This window comes from Myxine glutinosa, chromosome 10 (genome assembly GCF_964187855.1).
Source record: "Myxine glutinosa chromosome 10, kmMyxGlut1.1, whole genome shotgun sequence".
NCBI lineage: Eukaryota > Metazoa > Chordata > Myxini > Myxiniformes > Myxinidae > Myxine > Myxine glutinosa.
The window spans coordinates 91,749,047-91,760,174 of NC_136270.1; positions in this window are offsets into that span (position 1 = coordinate 91,749,047).

Sequence of the window (11,128 nt, forward strand, 5' to 3'; positions counted from 1 at the left end):
AGAGTGTCACTGCACAGTGAAAAATGAAATTACGGTTTGTTGCCCTCTCCGCTCTTATTGCTTCCTTCTTCATCGAGGGAACAAATAAATGGGGGGAATTGCAAATACAAATCGGTGCTCAATTGAACTCATTGCTCGCAACACAAAAATCTGCAAATAATATTTTGCTATTTGACAAATGCATTGTTGCTTTGGACACGCAGATTATTTATAATCGCAAATGGAAAGTTGTCGTTATATCATTTGGCTGTATGAGAAAATGCTGCAGAAATTCCATCATCCTGTTGTTTAAGCTTTCACACAAAATAACATTATTCATGTAGAGCAGAATCGCAACCGAAAGTGTGGTGCTTTTTCTTTGGTCGTGTCTGATAACCAGAACAATGGATGCACTGGCATTCATGTCATAATGACACAAGGGAGATTGCATGCGAAAGGGCACATCATTTTGCTTCCCTCCAGCCTGCACCCATTAAATGGCACATCTCGTCAAAATGGATGGAGTGCTTAAATTTTCTTTAGTTTGCCTCACGCTTGCCTTTCCGAACCTCTGCCTGCCTCCCAAATTTGGCTAATTGTGGGATTTTGGTTGTAGTGTGCGTTTGTGATTTTCAAATCAAAAACCCTCCAGGAGAAGTCAAAGGTGTTTCATGAGGTTGAAGAACATTATTCCCATTTTGTGTTTTAAGCCTTCCTGTTTATTACTTTCACCATTGAAGGTCGGTGGAGATTGTTTTCACCCCTGTCTGCCTCTTTGTCTGTTTGTTACTTATTTATTTTTATTAAGTATATTGGTTGGTCTTGTGCGTTATTACTTGGCAAAATTATTATTATTATTTTTTTTGCAAGTATGTTGATCACTCCGGTTTGTGCGCTATTCTGTCTGTTTGTCTGTCTATCGCCTACAGGTCACAATTTTAAACCGATCTCCACGGAACTTCACCAGATGGTAGTGTTCGTCATAAGGAAGAAGCCTATTGATTATGAGGTCAAAGGTCATATTAATGTCGAATTTCTAATGGAGATTTTCCAATGGAGACATTTGTAATGGAGAAGAAACGAATTTCTTCTAAATTTTTCATTTATAATCCAATTTACTTGAAAGGTGAACAGCATTTGCATATTGAGTCGCTAAATTGGGAAGCCAACTATTTTTGAGGTCAAAAGGTCAAATGTCAACTCTGGGTCAAACTTCTAAAATCATCAATTTTCATCTGAAAAATTGTCCATTTTCATCCTATTATCTTGAAGATTAAACAGCAATTACATAGTGTCTCACTGAATTGGGAAACCAACTATGTTTGAAGTCAATAGGTCAACTTATATATTATAATATAGGGTGGCCCATTTATGACTGACAGTTTTAAAATCTCTAACTTTTTTTTGTTTCTTAGCCAAATCAGATAAAAATTTTACACAACATAGGTACATATTTCAAGTTTTTTTTACATTAGTTTAATCAACTTTAAGAACTCACAAATTTAGTTATGAACGTCAATGTGATCACCATTTTCAATCAGTTTATTCAGCCTTTCTCTGTATTCCAGCACCACCTTTTGTAGCATTTCGAACTTAATTTCACCAAAAGCTGCTTGAATTCTCTATTTCAATTCCTGAATGTTGGTTGGCTTTGTCGTGTAGACTTTCGACTTAATAAACCCCCAGAGAAAAAAAAGTCACGTGGTGTGAGGTCGGGAGAACGTGGTGGCCAGCGCATATTGGGGGATCCGCGACCCATCCAGCGTTTGGGCAGTGTCTGATTGAGCCCATTCCAGACCTGGATACCCCAATGGGGAGGAGCTCCATCTTGCATAAATATCAGTTCATAAGCCAAGCCACTAGCTTCCACGTCTGGCCAGAACTGATCATGCAACATTATCAGGTAGCTGTTACTTGTGACATTTTCATCGAAAAAAATGGGCCGAAACCACCACCCTGCCAAATAGCATCCCAGACCGTAGTTCTTCGCGAACGAAGAGCTTGCTCCTTTACAAAGTCAAAAAAACCTTGAACTATGTACCTACTTTGTGTAAATTTTTTATCTGCTTTGGTTAAGAAACAACAAAGTTATAGAGATTTTAAAACTGTCAGTGATAAATGGGCCACCCGGTATATTTTTTCATCAATATTATATCATAAATTTGATACTGTGTATATATATATATATATATATATATATATATATATATATATATATATATATATATATATATATATATATATATATATATATAAATATATATATATATATATATCCATTCACTTTGAAGTTGCCTAATGAGGAAGGATGCCTCCTTATGCCTTTCACACATCGTCGTATAACATAGGCGCAGGCTCAAAGCAGGCCATTCTAAATTTATTATTCTCAGTTCACACATGGTATTTTGCCCATGAAAGGCAGTTTGCTGTATGATTCATGGGCGGCATAAAGCAGCATTGTGAGTTTTGTTGCCAAGCCAAGCCCGAGTCTATTTGGGAGTTTTAATGTCCTACCTAGCCATCTCGAAGTCCTTCTCTTCATGTTGCAGTGTTGTTTTCCGATCACTTACCTCAACTTATCACTAATGATGAGCTCTTCCAGAGGTCTTAATGTGTCAGAGCCCTCCAGATGCTTCAACTATGGCTGTGGGAGTTTGATGGGTGGTGGTTCTTGATGTCATGATATCATTCTTGTTCAATGACCTCACTTGCTTTGCCATCACTTCTGTCAGACTACCATAAAAAATTTTCACTGAAAAGGCAATTACAAGTTTATTTAAAAAATAGTGAAAATGGAATTTTAAAGTTAGGTCAAACAAGAATCATCTTTCATTGTATGTGCCAAAACCAATGATAGTAATGCAGGATTCGTGTGAGGAATATGGAAAATATATAGGAAATTCATGGCATCACTTGAAATGAAGAGGAGTGGGTTAAGTTCTCAATTTTTCTCAGTTATGCTACTGTTGCATACTCGGCAGTTCTCTCCTGAATGGGCCAAATGTATTTGGTGTTTTATTTGGTTTTGGACCTGGTTGGTTGATTTTCATAATCTGGCATGTTTTCATTCAGAACAGCAAAAAGGTTCCAGTTACGTATTTAATTGTCCATATCACGTGAAATTTAATTGTCCATATCTTTTTTTGCTAAAGGGTTTATTGCTCATGAAAGGGCTTGTATGTATACAACATGCAACAGAATGAATGAATGAATGAATGATCGTTTTAAGGCCATTTTCCCCGCTCGAGCGGGGGTTAGCCTTGCGGGCCCCATGACAATCATGGTTCCCTGTTTTTGAGGCAATGTTTTTATGGCCGGATGCCCTTCCTGGCACCAACCCTTAGTCGCCTCTTACGATGCACAGGGATACGGTGTACCTATTCTAAATCGGGGTACACACCGGGATCATTCATCCCAGCAGGCTGGTACTCAATTTGCCGACCTCAAAAGGATGACAGGCTGAGTCAACCCCCCTGGCATTAATTCAGCGATCGACCGGGATTCGAACCCAGGATCCGAGGATCCCAAGCCGGCACCCTAACCGCTAAGCCAACACCAGGCAAGAGAATGACATTAATAAATCATTTTGGTACTTTTTTGTGTATTGCTGCTATTTCAAGGACATTGGCATCTATATAATATTCTCCATAGGTGATTATGTCAGTCTGTGAGTCTGTCTGTCTGTATGTGGGAGGGGCTTCAAAAACAAATATAGACCATTTTGTTTCCTCACATAGCTTTGAGGCCTCTTTTGTTATGCCCCACGGTGTCTTGCTCTCTCTCACAGTTTTATTTCAACTCTAATTCGATATCTCATTTCATTTTTCACAGTTGCTAACATGGTTTTAGATTCGGTTGCAAAAAACGGGAAGAAAAGTCGATGAAAGTTACTCTTTATAGAACAAAATGCATTTTCGAAGGCCTGGAACATAAAGACCATTGAGACTCTCTCACGGCTTTATCTCGACTCTAATTCACCATCTGATTTCATTTTTATCGAAAGTTTTAGACTCGGTTTCAGCAATAATTGAGAAAATTCATGCACAGACGGGAAATTGCCGAGACATTTTAGAAATTTGCGGGACAATATATCATACACCATCCAAATAATACAGACGGGAAAATACCGAGATATATGAAAAATTTGCGGTGGACATTTCCATTTGATGGCAGTGGTCACGATGAAATGTTTAATTTAGACGTAGTCACAATAAAAAGTCAACAATGTGGGGAGAGGGGCGGAGTTTTGTTCACATATCTCCACAGATGAGAAATTGCCGAAATATATTCTTTTACACTCGGTTGCAAAAATAACGGGAAGAAAATTAAATGAAAGTTAATGCATACACCGCCCAAATAACACAGATGGGAAATTGCCGAGAGATATTTCTTCGTTCTTATTTTATAAGTTAACATCATCATTCATCATTATTATACAGAAGTAAAGGTTATCCTGTTTAAAATTCCATTCATTCCATCGATGGGGTTTGTATATGTCCCACTACTTGACATAAATTGAACATAATTTATTGTGAGGTGTGCATGTTTGTTGGGAAATCAGGGTAACATTAGATGAGAGGACCAATGTTTGTCCAACCTGCTCTTAAATAATTGAAGTGCACATACACTTTAAATACGTTTATTTGAAATCTTTAACTTAAAAAATGTCATTTTGTATGCTGTAAAGAAAAAAGTAAACTCCCCCGTGTGTGACCCATTCCCCGGTGTGTGATCCACCCCTCGGTGTGTGACACCCTCCCCCATATGTGACCCACTCCCCGGTGTGTGACCCACTCTCCCATGTGTGACCCACTCCCCCGTGTGTGACCCACTCCCCCGTGTGTGACCCACTCCCCCGTGTGTGACCCACTCCCCAGTGTGTGACTTGCTTCCCCGTTTGTGACCCATTCCCCCATGTGTGACCACTCCCCCGTGTGTGACCCACTCCCCCGTGTGTGACCCACTCCCCCATGTGTGACCCACTCCCCGGTGTGTGAACCACTCCCTCATGTGTGACCCACTCCCCAGTGTGTGATTCACTCCCCCGTGTGTGACCCACTCCCCAGTGTGTGACTCACTCCCCCGTGTGTGACCCATTCCCCCGTGTGTGACCCATTCCCCGGTGTGTGACCCATTCCCCGGTGTGTGTCCCACTCCCCCGTGTGTGACCCACTCCCCCATGTGTGACCCACTCCCCCATGTGTGACCCACTCCCCGGTGTGTGAACCACTCCCTCATGTGTGACCCACTCCCCAGTGTGTGACTCCCTCCCCCATGTGTGACCCACTCCCCGGTGTGTGACCCACTCTCCCGTGTGTGACCCACTCCCCCGTGTGTGACCCACTCCCCCGTGTGTGACCCACTCCCCAGTGTGTGACTCGCTTCCCCGTTTGTGACCCATTCCCCCATGTGTGACCACTCCCACGTGTGTGACCCACTCCTCCGTGTGTGACCCACTCCCCCATGTCTGACCCACTCCCCGGTGTGTGAACCACTCCCTCATGTGTGACCCACTCCCCAATGTGTGATTCACTCCCCCGTGTGTGACCCACTCCCCCGTGTGTGACCCATTCCCCCGTGTGTGACCCATTCCCCCGTGTGTGACCCATTCCCCGGTGTGTGTCCCACTCCCCCGTGTGTGACCCACTCCCCTGTGTGTGACCCACTCCCCCATGTGTGACCCACTCCCCGGTGTGTGAACCACTCCCTCATGTGTGACCCACTCCCCAGTGTGTGACTCCCTCCCCCGTGTGTGACCCACTCCCCCATGTGTGACCCACTCCCCCGTGTGTGACCCATTCCCCCGTGTGTGACCCATTCCCTGGTGTGTGTCCCACTCCCTGGTGTGGGACCCACCCCCCGGTGTGTGACCCACTTCCCGGTGTGTGACCCACTCCCCGGTGTGTGACCCACTCCCCCATGTGTGACCCACTCCCCAGTGTGTGACCCACTCCCCCGTGTGTGACCCACCCCTCCATGTGTGACCCACTCCCTCATGTGTGACCCACTCCCTTGTGTGTGACCCACTCCCTCATGTGTGACCCACTACCATGTGTTTGACCCACTCCCAAGTGTGTGACCCACTCCCCCATGTGTGACCCACTCACACATGGGGGCGTGTGACCCACTCTCCCGCGTGTGACCCACTCTCCCGCATGTGACCCACTCTCCTGCGTGTGACCCACTCTCCCGCGTGTGACCCACTCCCCCGTGTGTGACCCACTCCCCCGTGTGTAACCCACTCCCCTGTGTGTGACCCAGTCCCCCGTGTGTGACCCAATCCCCGGTGTGTGACCCACCCCTCCGTGTGTGACCCACCCCTCCATGTGTGACCCACTCCCTCGTGTGTGACCCACTCCCTCGTGTGTGATGCACTACCATGTGTTTGACCCACTCCCATGTGTGTGACCGACTCCCTCATGTGTGACCCACTCCCCTGTGTGTGACTCACTCCCCGGTGCAAATTGTATTTCATTTCAAACTGTATTTCGCATGTGCACGCACATGCATTCACATGTTATCAGAAGTAAATAAATTGTGTCGATTACATCATTTGTGGATCTGATAAATTGCCAGTAACCATTTTGTAAAACTGAATGTGCAGCATCGAAATGAAGATGTCCAAATGTCACACACGTCCATGCCAGTGGGATTCCCACGGGTGCCCCCACTAGTAACAGACAATGGCCAAACCAACACAGTATATTGTTACAGTTCTCCGCCGCCCTTCTTAGCCTTACCAGGGGGGGATTAAACCCCAAGTTCTTTCTGGGCTTGGCAGAACCGAGAGACTTGAAACGCCTCTTCCGGGCAAAACGCAAGGTAGGGTTTCGGGACCAAGTCTCGCTCGTACCTAAATCCCTGCGCCACCACGGAAGCGGGGAAGCAAGCCTCGCACGAGCCACATGTGATTTGGGTACACTGAGCGGATTGAGTAACACGTGGTCTGTGCAGTTTTCTAATAGTGGAACCCGATTCGAGCGATTCTACTCATACCACGCTTAGTCAATGAGGAAATCACGAGAACGATCGAATGGAAAAAAGGAAGAACACGGGTTTAATTATTATTCCCACACGTATATACAATGATCGGTGGACGCAGAGACACAGAGCAGCACTTAGTCAGTCTTATTCTTAACCCCCAGACTCGGGCCCATCACACTAACACAGGGGATTGCAGGTAGGTTGATGTTCCGGCCAAGCGCGTCGACGTGATCGTCCAGGAACATCCCCATCCGGCTCTCCACGGTCCGAGCACGTCCCGCGAAGATGGCAAGCAGGCGGTGGAAGGTACCTTGTAGCGCGTCTCCCGAACAAAAGGCAGCCGATGAGGTAGGACGGAAAATACGCGTCTCTCAGCGCGGCTGGCGGTTACACAGCCGTTATCACTCGCGTAGCTTAATGCACTGTACGCGGCTCGGCTTCAAGCTCAATGGCGCGTTGCTTTATATTAGCGCGTATCCTGGTTCAATGCACGTCTTTCTCCACTCGCGTATCTTTCAAAGTCCTCTTCGGCTCACCGCGCTGCTGGAACTCAACTCTCAACCGCTGGCGCTCAGTTCTCCTGCTGCTCAGTCCTCAGTCGTGCGAGTCCTACTCATCAGTCCTTCTCGTGCGAGTCCTACTCATCAGTCCTCCTCGTCGTGAGTCCTCCTCGTCGTGAGTCCTCCTCGTCATGAGTCCTCTCAGGGGCTTTGCGCAACGCTTATATAGATACGCCCCAAAACTTCTCGAACCCTCTCGAACCTTCCAACCACGCCCTGTGACGCAGTGCTGCCGCCACACCCTCTGAGCCCTGATTGGCGGCTCGCGCTTACCGTCAGCTCCTCTGCCGCCCTCATTCGGCCCCGCCCCGACCCTCCTAGGCCTGCCTCGTGTTAATTCGGCCAAAATGAACCAAAGTCAGCACAAAGAGGCATGAGGCTAGGGAGGCGGGATAGTCAGTAGAAGTAGGACCTATTCTCCTTACTCTACTCAACGCAGACCTAACATAGGAAAAGGACTAAGCTCACAAATACTAAGAGATAACTACACTATTGCGAGGCTACGTGTTGCTTGTGTGACTAACTATGAGGGGGAAATTTAACCTTTATTATACTGACTGTTACCAAAACTCAAAACCGCAACAATATGTACACAACACAACACAGTTACTTGAACCTAAGGCCATATCATCTTGTGATAATTTATAAGAAGGAAGGACTAAACAAATCACTCCAGTTTACTATTACATGCCACTGTGCATTACACAATTACAAGTATAGGCTACACCTTTGGGAAATGATTAGTGTTGCATAATCATGAAATTTTAAATCCATGAATAAAGAATAAAAAATGGATGAAAATTGACGACTTTGGTGATAATTCAAAGTTATGAGTTATACACACACAGACACACACAGACACACACAGACACACACAGACACACACAGACACAGACACATACAGACACACACGTACACATGTAAACAATCTCACACTCTTACTATGTCTCTCTGAAAAGACCGACTGGACAACCCTCCCATCTACTTTCTGAACAATCCTCCACAAGAAGTTCTGTCACTCAAGCAAGTTCTGTCACTTGTCACTCAAGGGTCTCCCTATCTGCCATGATCTTTCCTGGGAAAACCACATTTCTAAGCTAGCATCCAAAGCCAGTCGCCGACTGGGCATCCTCCGTCGTGCGAAGTCCTTCCTTGGCACACCTGAGTTCCTCACCACATACAAGGCTTTCATCCACAGCTCAATGGAGTACTGCTCTCCTCTCTGGGCCGGTGCTCCTGCCTCACACCTAGCTCGGCTTCACGCTGTTGAAACCAAGGGTTTCAGAATCATTGGAATCTCCCGCGATGAAGCTGATTGTGAGGGCCTTCCACTCACTCACCGCAGGCAGGTTGGTGGACTTTCTGTCTTCTATCGACTCCTCTCTGGCCTAGCTACCCCAGCTCTGTCTGTGCTCTGTCCCCCAAATACTCCCACAGGTCGCACAAGATCTGCCAGCAACCCTCTTATGGTAAAATTGCCAAAATCAAGACTCTCTGCTCACATTCACTCTTTCATTCCTCTTTTCTCCCACCTCTGGAACAAACTCCCTCACTCTTTTCAATCCCACTCCTCCCTCCAGGTCTTTAAAACAGCTGTTCACCAAAATCTCTTATCTTTCCGCATCCAAAACCTTTATCTTTTCTACCCCGTTAATTCACCCCAGATGCACTTTTTTGAAATACCGACTTCTTTCCTGGAAGTCCTAGCAGTGTCCATGTGTTTTATGCCTCTCCCCACCCCTTCCCATGCCTCCTCTCCCCAAGCCCTCTCCCTCCCACAGATCTCCCGATGTCCCTGCTCTCTGCTGTTGTACTTGTGTGCTTCCCTCTCTCTCCCCATCTTGTCTCCCGCTCCCTTTATTATATGTTTTTTATGTGTCCGTTTTTTTTTAGTGATTAATGTTAGTTAACTCTGACACGAGCCTCGATCTAGTATACAAAAAAAAAAAATCGTGACATGAACAAATATTTTAATCCGTGCTGACTTTACATCCGGATATGGAGCAGTTCGGTGCGGTTGGAAATTCAAAATCATAATTGTATTCACTCAATTCCAAACAGCATAACTCTGTACCATGATTTTCCATGATTTTGAATTTCCAACCGCACCGAACTGCTCCATATCCGGATAAATTGATACAATAACAAAATACTGTGTTAATCGTTAAATGACGATTGTATTGAGATATTATCAAGGCAGCTCATTATCGTCATTGGTTCACTGCCAGATTCGGAGCAGGTTCGTATCGAGTCAATATAAAAATCACAATTTCATTGAGGAATATTTGAAACCTCCTATCTACCTTGCAATTACAACATCCGCTGGGACCCCAAAAACGTTCCACAGGAGGTTTGGCGTGGCTAGTCCCAAAACTGTGGGAGTAGTTTGGGGACGGACAGACAGACACTCCTGTTTTATAATATAGATATTATATATTAGCTCAGTAAATTATGTGTAAAAGTTCTTAAATATGATTACAGTTGACATGTATTTTCAAGAATAAACAGCCGTTTTTGTTGGTATGGTGCATTTCAATGTGTATTGAGATATACCCAACAGCTCCCAGGTAAGAGGTGTTCAGTTATTGAATTGTGCCTCGGGAAGTGGCATTTGCAGATGAAGAGTTTATGTTTGGGCCCTGGTAAGCACCTGATATAAGCATACTTTTTATACAATAGGTCTAGGCTTATGAAGATGCTAAACAACAAAAGGCAGCAGGTTTACAGATTATAAAGTGTATGGGACAATGGGCATACACAAGGTAGAAAGGAAGAACAACACAATAACGAGTAACAATGGTCTGGGACAGATTTGGCATGTATAGAAGAGATTGTCGGTGTGCATGGGTGATCACCTGAGTGAGTGATTGGCAGCACATTTGAATGACTAAAGTGAGGAAGACAAGACCAACGGACACAGGGAGACAATGCATCAATCGGGAGAATAATGGGATGAATGAATGCAGGTGGGCAGCCAGTTTGCAGTTTGGGAGGGTGACCAAGCGAGGGTTTCTTGATGAACACGTTCAACCTGGGGTGGCCTGGGGAAGGTATTGCCGTATTGGTAGGAGGGGGCAGGCAGAGCAAGGCCAAATGGAAGGAAGTTGATTTCTGCCTTGCTTAAATGCATGGGTACTGATGTGCAGCTATGCAGAGTTCATACTTAGGTCATGGTAAGCATGAAAGATAAGCACGCCACAAAATGAGGTGGATTTCTGCTTTGCTGAAATACGTGGAACATGTGGAAAGTTCCTCATTTGGCAAAGAAGTGGAAAATCCAAATAAACTTGATTTTTTTCTCTCGTTTCCTACTTAAAATGTTGAATGATGGATTGCCTAGAGCACTAGAGCAGGGATTCTCAAACCCAGGGTCGCAACCCGAAGTTGGGATTTTGAGGGGGGATTTTCACGTCAAAAGCGTTTTCTCCAAAATTTTTATCGTAGGTACCAGTACCAAGTAGGTACCAGTACCGTTTGGGGTGCTCGGCGAATGTGTCCTCAAATTTTGAGTCGTGGACAAAAAAGTTTGGAAACCACTGGCGTAGAAGTATGTGCACTCACCTTTAAGGTGTGCATTCTGGTTTCACATCTAGACCCAGCTAAGA